Raw genomic sequence first — 10,211 nt, 5'->3', positions numbered from 1 at the left:
AGCTTGCTCTTTAGGGCTCCGTAGCCTAATGGCAAAAAAACGGAACCCTTATTTAATTTACATATAGTTTTATTACTTATATAATATTAAAAAAAATACTTATTTTATTGTGTTATGACGAAAGCTTGAATTTATTTGAACAATAATTCTCGTAGTCTCAAATTGCCATGAATATCCCACCAAACTACCAAAATAATAAGTTTACAATTGACGTGAAAATGTCGTTTCAAATGAAGTAATCATGGTAACTGTTCGCTATGATTGTACGTGTAAATAGGCAATAACGCCATACACCCATATCTGCGAATGACATGCACATCATGCAAGGTCTCCAATCAGGGCCGGATTAACTTAGAACAGCTTTGGGGACCCCTAGTTCCAACCTCTATTACGGTCAGCGACTAACAGCAACTTACACAAAATTTTATAATTCTCCTGAGAGTCTCTAGAGTGCATAATTTTTAGATTTCCTTACCCAAAGGGTGAAAACGGGACCCTATTACTGAGACTTCGATGTCTGTCAGTCTCCAGGCTGTATCTGCGGAACCACTATAGCTAGACTTCTGAAATTTTCACAAATTATGTATTTCTGTTGCCGTTATTACAACAAATACTAAAAATAAAATAAAATAAATATTTAGGAGAGCTCCTATACAACAATTATGTTCCTTATTGGATTTTCCTCGTAATCAATAATGGCAATAGCAAGGCACTTGAAATTTGGAGAATATCCTTAATTATGTTTGTACTTTAAGAATATTAATACTAAAATTAAAATAAAATATATATTTAATTCCCATACAAAAACACATTTTTTCATTCTCTATAAAGGTACGGAACCCTTCATGGGCGAGTTCGACTCGCACTTGGCCGATATTTTTATGCTTACTAAGAACGATTTTACTATGTACTTACAATTTGTATTGCCAACACTGGAAATAAAATTGAAGAGCTTGTTACTTCGGCTGTTAACTTAAAAATCAAAAGTGAACCGGGATTAGTATGTGCTACAGGCTACGCGCTATCAGAATGCGACACTGCTTTCTATGATGGCAAAAGATAAGCGCGTTTTTCCCCGTACAATGTTTTATAGACGTAAAACTCCTGAGGACAATCCCAAGGAAACCTGATTTAAGGTGATCCATAATCTTTTTAATAAGATTATTAGAATGACAAAAGTTACAACACGACGCGTCCTACAAATAATAATAATAACTAGTATTTATTCGTAGATATAGTACTTAATATAAAGTAGTATATTAAGTACTATATAATATACTATAAAGTAATATATAGGTAATATGTATTTTTATAGTTATCAGCGGTAGAAGTAGTAGGAAATATATTTGTAAATAATGACTAATTTTATGTCACTATGATAATAATATATAATTTTCTTGGGCATTATTAAAATATTTGGAAATAATCCCCTCGGTAACGACACGCACTGTAATAAAATAGGGTTGTCAAACCATATTTATTTATATAACGTCTTGTATATTTTAATATGCAACACGACTATTGTACCGACAAAGCTCTGTAAAATCTTAAAATATTTGTATTTATAAATTTAACACAAACTTCGAGTAATTATAGAGAGCTTTTCGGCAAACGTCGTGTCATTAATAAAGTGCATATAAATTAATTGCAAGTCTACATCTCTGTTTATAAGCATAATTTACATCGTGAATCTGCTGAAGAAAATAATGAATTTTTCGTCAACTTCTAAATATAAAGAAAAAAATATGTTTTGTACTCAGGAGTATAGTGTAATACTGACCGTATTACACTATACTCCTGAGTACACTGTTTTACTCAGTACTTCTTACTTATCAATTCTAGCCAACAGGGATGGGCTACAATTAGGGCAACTCCTTACAGTGTCAGCCCTAGGCCTCACGCAGCCCCATCCTATACATGACACGCGAATGTCCCCGTCCCGGAACTGAACCTGACGAAACCTCATAACGTTCAAGGACTTTCCAGTTTGCATCGCGGAAACTTGCCGCAACACGCAATATACTTATGGCTATGTGTGAGCCTAATCATCATTATCATTAGGCAACAGTAATGTACAGCAAGATTCAAGACCATCCTCCTAATAGTTTTCTATAATAGGTAATTAGTTTTTGTCGAAAATGACAAATTAACTTTGAAAACGACGTTTGTTAAAAGTTAGGGGGCAAACGAGCAAAGGGGTCACTTGCAGGCTTAGTATAACATTAGAAACGAGAATCTAAAGAATGGACATACTGACAGATTTTAGCGACAAAATGGCGGATTGCCTTTGTTAATCTGTCACTTTGTCAATTATTCCGTAGAAAGAAACCGTTTCTATGGTGACCATGCTAAGCCTGCAGATGGAAAGCACCAATCGTCGCACATGGAAACTCGCAATAACAGACGAGTTGCAAGTGCATTGCCGGTCTTTTCACTGTTTTAATAATATGTGTGTATTGGTACTTGGAAAGATGAGGAAAAATTACGCAAGCTGTAACGCATAGCACGTCTTGCCGTCTTGCCAGGGCTTGGGTTTTTTCTCGATCAAAAGTGGTAAAGTTCTTGCACATCAGAGTCGCAGATTTCATCACGATATTTTTCTTTACTGTTTGTTAGGACAATCTCAGTGGCGTGGTTTTTAAAAAATACGATGATGTCACTTGCATAAATGTTGTAGAGCATGGTAGAGCGACTAATTAATTACTTTTTCACTAACACTTACTTTTACTAAGCATTATAACTCACAAAATAACATAATGGGTTTTGTAACCTTGACCCTAAAAGGACATTGGCATACCACGTAACCAAAAGGCTATATTATATACGCGACTAGACCTTCCACGGCTCCGCCCGCATGAATAAGGAATTTCTCAGGAACCTTTTTCCGCAAAGAAGTATGTCCTTACCTTTTATCCTTCCCTACGGTCAACTGTGTTTGACGTAGGGAAGGATAAATTATACAAAAATTGGTGGTTCGTGAGATTAAGGTGTTCAAATAAACCATCTTTATAATGTTAATTATAGATGTATAATTGTATACCCCAAGGCATGATTAAGGTCAAATAATGTTGTCTCGGTTTGACCAATTAATTGACTCTGTATTAGCCGATGGCACATCTTTCATTAAAGTTTCAAAGTCATTGATTTGCTATGACGTATGGCGTACTAGCCAAAGTAAATAGCAACCGTTTACTGACGTATAACGAATATAGCTAGGTAAAGCTTATTGAACTCGGTTATGCGTGGTTTATGTTAAGCAGATGGGATCGCGTGGTTCGCATTAAAAAATAATTTGACTCGATTTCGAGAACCGAAGAACCATGCCCAGTTTCTTACAAATCCGAGAAAAAGTAGAATTTAAGCAGTGAAACACTCACACTCACAGGCTTTTCATTTATAGTGGGTAAAGAGCTAATGAAAATCGCGCTTGCTTTTACGTGGTCTCTGCTTTAGTAGAGCCTATAGGCTAGAGTCTAGAGAGATATATAATAGAGTCTATAGACAATTTATGCGAACTTTCGAAACACGAAAATTTATACGTGGGAGAGCCAAGCTTCGGCACGAATGGGCCGGCTCGACCGGAGAAATACCACGTTCTCACAGAAAACCGGCGTGAAACAGCGCTTGCGCTGTGTTTCGCCGAGTAAGTGAGTTTACCGGAGGCCCAATACCCTATCCTATTCCCTTCCCTTCCCTACCCTCCCCTATTTCCTGTTCTATTTCCTCTTAAAAGGCCGGCAACGCACTTGCAGCTCTTCTGATGCTGCAAGTGTCCATGGGCGACGAAAGTTGCTTTCTATCAGGTGACCCGTTTGCTCGTTTGCCCCCTTATTTCATAAAAAAAGGCTATTTTATCGACGCTTTTCGGCTTCTTTATTAATTTGAAAATAATAGTTATTATCTATTTTTAATAATAAAGAAGACTACGTACATTTCGAGCTGACGATATCTAATCAACACGTGTAAAGAATTTTGTTGAGAGGATGAAAGTCAGCGTCTGTTTATGTTGGCAGTCGTTAAACATTTACCAAAAGAAATGTTGAAAAAGTGACACGCATGACGTAGAACACATACGTTCAGGAAATACCTTATGTACAAATATTTATTTCATACAAATAAGAATAGAACTCGAAGCCTCGAACAATAACATTACTCTGCTCTTACTGTAGAGTAAAAATTGTTTTTTTAAGAACATAACGACTTATTTAAAAAAAACATAAAACGAGTTACAAGCCTTCAGCCCTCAGGAATATTTCATTCTATAACTAGTACACTAAGTAGGATTTGCTCCTTTTTAAGGTTCCGTACCCAAAGGGTAAAAACGGGATCCTATTACTGAGACTTCGATGTCTTTTCGTCTGTCTCCAGGATGTATCTCAAGAATCGCTATAGCTAGACTTCTGAAATTTTCACAGATTGTGTATTTCTGTTGCCGCTATAACAACAAATACTAAAAACAAAATAAAATTAACATTAGAGGGGGAGGCTGCCGCACAAAAATTCAATTTTTTGCCAACTTTCGCTCTATATCGGTACGGAACTAACGGGAACCTTCGTGCGCGAGTGCGACTCGCACTTGGCTGATTATTTAGTGTACCTTTTTAGAATTATTATTCACATTCACACCCGTACGTAGATACAAAGAATGCTTTCTTACCTAGTTCGTACTTTCTTTGTTACTTGTTATTATATCGCTCCCGAAAAACTACTAGTCAAAGGTCGAATCGAGCGTGTTTTAAAATACTTTTATTATAAATATTGTATTTATTTTATTTGTTTTAATACTTTTTCTATCACGGCATTCGTCGGAAAATCATGAATTTGTCGTCTAGTCGTCGTGGAGTCACGCCATGTTGGTACTTTTACTGCTCCGTATAAAATATTGCTCTCAAACTTTTCATAACAAGAATTCTTTTTAACATTTCATAGACTGTAGAAGCGCTAGACTGAAATTTGGGGTTAAGTAAAATTGATTTTTACTTAAATTACATTTATATCATATTTGACAACATAAAGATTTAAACCTGCGGACCTAAAATGGTCACATTTTGCAATTCCCTTCAAATCAATTCAGAAAATGAATTGTCAAAACTGTTTAATTTGTCTGTGAATGTCAAATTAGTACAAATTTTGCGATTTTTTGAAAATGCGAAAAGTCTTTTTCCCCAACCTATTATATCTATATATATAAAACTCAAAGGTGACTGACTGATTGACATAGTTATCTATCAACGCACAGCCCAAACCACTGGACGGATTGGGCTGAAATTTGGCATGCAGGTAGATGTTATGACGTAGCGGCCGCTAAGAAAGAAATTTTGATAAATTCCAACCCCAAGGGGTTCAAATAGGGGATGAAAGTTTGTATATAATAATACTTCTTAACGCGAGCGAAGCCGCGGGCAAAAGCTCGTTCAAAATATAAGTCTAGAGTAAACTTATAAATTATTAAATAATTAATCTATACATCTATACATATAAATAAAATTGGAGTGTCTGTTTGTAATATTAAAATAACCGTTTTTAACTACATGCATATTAATATTAAGACGGTACTACACCAAAATATAAATTTTTAGAATTTTTGTCTGTCTGTATGTCTGTCTGTTTCTTCCGGCTAATCTCCGAAATGGCTGGACCGATTTTGACGGGACTTTTATTGGCAGATAGCTGATGTAATAAGGAGTAACCTAGGCTACTTTTTAACCGACTTCCGAAAAGGAGGAGACCATATTTTTACTTTTTTATTTTTTACCTATGTATTTTACATTTTGTTGACGCGGACGAAGTCGCGGGTAACAGCTTGTATATAATAAAATCGTAGGAAAGTCAATGCTGTACATTGAATATTTTTGTACAATAAATAATACTTGGCACGTGATCTACTATACTAACGCGGACAAAGTCGCGGGCAACAGCTAGTTAATAATAATACTTGGGCCTAGATAATAGTAACAGTGTAAAACTAATATCATGTTACAAATTAGTTTTTAAGTGGGTAGCTGTTTCACATTATTGAGCGCTATGAAAAGTTGATTTAATTATTTTGTAGCGTGTTGCTAAAAAGTAAGAACATACAATTAATTTGTTAAAAATAAATTATTATTGTAGCCACCTTAGGTACGTTTTTGTATTGTAAAAAGTTTTTGGAACATAACAAAGGTATAAAATATTTGCCCTTAGTCCTTACAACTGAGGATACCTATTTTAAAGCGGTATATAACTATGAAAAAGTATTTAGATAATGTTTTTCATTTAAATTATATCGTCGGTATGTAATAAATAATTTTTACATTATAGGTTTATTGGTACGACCATTAGAGCCTATCGACAAGTAAGTGGGAGTTAAAATATTTTTGTTTTCTAACAATTTCCTTGTCAGTCTCAAAATTTTCCCTAACAAAACAAATATATAGTTTTTGCATGTAGTTGCTCCATTAGAATATTGACTTCTGAATTTGGCTATCCGCCAGCTAAAGGTCGACGAAAGAAACATGCTATGTAATATAAACGAATCGTCAAATAATATTGAATTTATGTTCGAATGAATATTTCGTTTATGCTTGGCGAAGTTCGATGCTTGTGTCGATTTTTAAACACGTAAATCTGTTTACAATGGCTCGATTGGTACCGACGATGCATCAAATAGAATATGAAACGAACGTTTCTCACATTTATCTTTCTCTTTTTTTAGGGTACCGTACTATCCTCTGGTATAGTATATAATTATAATAAATCATAATTTAAAAATATTTTTACTTTTACTAACTTTACTAAGCAACTGCACCGTCTCTGGGGATTGTCAATTTTTTTTTATTTTGCTCATTACAAAAACATTTCGAGGAATAAGGTCAGTGATCGTTTTTCTGTATATAAACGAAAAAAATACCCATTAGTTACTTATATTTTTGAACAAATACGTTTAACCTTTGTTTGACCTTCAATGGCGTTAAATTAGCAATAAATTCGACCAACATTACGTTTCGAACTTTTGGTAAGCTTCTCGTATCAGCTTTCACATAATGAGAACTTGTATTTGACGAACCATCCATTATAAATAAGATTGAAAGGAAATTTAAAACATATGCAGAGGTCAATTGGCGGCCGATGATGACGTCCGAGCAAAACTTTAAAAAATTATTGAGAAAAAACTAGTCACTGAATTTCAAAATTATTTAATTTATATTATTAAAATACCCTATTTTAACGATAAAAAGTACATGTTTTTTTTTTGGACAATGCCCATTAGTAACCAATAAAACATTAAACATTTAATAAAACAATAAAACATTAACCTCTTTGCCATTTGTTACAATGAAAAAAATGTATTAGGTATATAATAATTACTTAAATTTTTGTTTCAGGTATGCAGAAAATTGAATGTATTAATAAGGTATTAGTAAATAGTAAGTATTTCTGTTACATTATCCTTGCAGTCAGCGCCAAAAATTAATCTTTCAAACAAGTCGATTTAAGTGTAGTTATTGTCAATTAACATTTTTTGGCTGCTGGTTGCAAGTCATTGGTTCATCTCAATATATTGTGATAATTAGCTTTATTTATTCTTAGTTTAAAGTCTTATTGCATTTTAAGCTGCTAATTAAAAATTTTACTTTTTTTTATTATGCAAGAAGATACACGTTTCATGGCAACCACAGATATCAGAAACAATATCTCTACGATGGCAACAGTACAGAATAATATAATTAACTGATAAACACTGAATCTTCTCCTTAAATATTAAAATAGTGGATAAACTTTAAACTTTAAAAAAAAAAAAACGCAGTGCTACGTCCCGCTTCGAAGCGAACCGAAGCGCGATTTCCTCATCATTGAAGGAATGTGAATACGAGTACAATAACATAATGCATAATATAATATCTTCTTTTATAAATATCATTCGGAATTCTTTAAAAATTAGCTCTTTGGCATATGAGTATCTTCTGTAACAAGAGTTCTGAGCTTCGCGGCAAGAGATGTTATTAGTTGGAGTCTTTTGAAGTCTTTTGTCTGTTTGTGGCGTAGCTCTCGAGCGAATGAACTTTACTCTAGCCCTTTTAACCATTTATGAAACAGTTTTCTTCTACAGGCTTTATATACGATTTTGTTATAATTTAGCTTGGAAATAATACAATTGAGAAATACAAAAGAAATATTTCAAAAATATAATTAATGTAGAGCCGTAAATGCACGTAATTCCTACGTAGGTACTACGTACAAAGCTAATGAACTTCTACAAGAATATAAAGGATCTAAATAAAAGATGACTAAGCATCTTGTGATTATTGTTATAATAAATCTTTTGATGTTTTTTAATAAGTGACGCAGTTCCAAAGACGTAGAACGTTCCAGGGAAGTCTCGTTATCTGTCCCAGCTGGAACTGGAAAAATTTTATTTAGGACTTTAATGACGAAGGTGTAAAAAGATATACAAATATCTTTGTATTTTGTCATCAAAGATACATTAATTTGTCGTCAAAGAACTCTACATAAAAACTGTATTGTAAACCCATTGTATTGGTCAGTTACATTGTGGTCACAGTTGTTTTATTTATTTAAGTTAATATCGATCATGCTGTCCCTGTCTACTGAACAAATAAAAGAGAGACGGCTGTTTACTGTCGATGGATCGCTTCGGTGTCGATGCTCGATCTAGCGGGGTGGCTTGCGCGCGCAAGCTTTCAGCGCGCAGGACTCTTCGCGCGTAGTGCTATAAACGTTTAGACACGCGCCACTAAATTAAGCAATTAACCCGTTTTAACCCGATCTCAATGGGTTTGACACTGAACGTGATAAGCTTTTGTAACTTTAGCGCTACATAAATTACTTATTCATCAGAGATATTTCTGATTCAGAGCAATGTGTATTCAACATACACATTGCTCTGAACCAGCATTTTATTAACGCAATTTGCGGCACATTTAATCATTGCTTCGTGGATTAAATTGAAATAAAGACGAGATATAATTTTATAAAAGTATAATGACGTACCTACGACGGTTCAAAAGTAACTACTTTAGGCGTTTTATACGGCGTAACAACTAATAATTAAAAATAATGATTTTCACACATTCTAAACAAAAAAGTGAAAAACCCACAGCACAAGGTCTCTTGAAAACTCATTGTAAGCAGTAACTTAATGAGTGAGGATTTTCCAACGCTACTGGATTAGTCGACTAGTTTTTAGAGGATTATTATGATGAGTAATCTAAAGTGATCATTCACTATATTGCGTTCTATTATTTATTATAGATTGGTAAGTTGCTAACAACATACAGCATTGGCTGACACTATATTGTGACATCAATTCATAATATATTTAATATTATTCTACTTATCCTTGCTTAAATTGTTGCTTAGGTACAAAATATATTTAACTAGCTGTCCCGGCAAACGTTTCATTGCCACATAAAGTATTTCACCCGTATTATTTTATTGAAGTGACTAAATAAGTATGTCACCATGGCAACGTCCATCGCTATCCCGTCGCATAAACAATGGTCGCCGTCAGTCTCGAGTTGTAATAATTTACTATTATTTATTCAACAAATGCACTTATCAATGTAAAAAGTACCCAGTAGCCGATTCTCAGACCCACTGAATATGCATATAAAATTTGGTTAAAATCAGTAAAGCCGTTTCGGAGGAGTACGCGGCCTAACATTGTGACACGAGAATTTTATATATAAGATATATAAAACGACTATTTATTATGGTTTCTTTTTTTATCCAAATACAAGAAATGAGTGTATGGATAATATATTACAGAGTAATATTGCAGCCGTGTTTGATAATGTTGGTGTAATAATATTCGACTTTCAAGGGTTATAAAATAATTATGAGTTTTATCTCATATTCGTTTTATGTCACGCAATGGTCTTAAATTATATTTTATCTTTGCACTATAGTTTTGTCGTTGTATAAATTATGAGTATAAGTAGTCTGCCCATTTCTTTAATAAGGGCGAAGCCAAACGAGCGTAATTTATGAGTCGCGAGCCGCAGAATTTCTGCCGGGCAGATTTTTTATATTTTTTTCATACAAATCACGACTCACAAAATTACGCTCGTGTGAATCAAACATCTGGACTTTTGTATGAAACTGAATGCAGCAGAATTCTGCCCTTCCTCTTGTATAAAAGGTAACACGAATCTACATTTAATACTTCGTTTAAAATCTGTTACAAATCTGTTATACAATTTTTAAACGAT

The sequence above is a fragment of the Aricia agestis genome, chromosome 3, assembly GCF_905147365.1.
Source record: "Aricia agestis chromosome 3, ilAriAges1.1, whole genome shotgun sequence".
Classification (NCBI taxonomy): Eukaryota; Metazoa; Arthropoda; class Insecta; order Lepidoptera; family Lycaenidae; genus Aricia; species Aricia agestis.
This window is presented reverse-complemented; position numbering follows the sequence as displayed.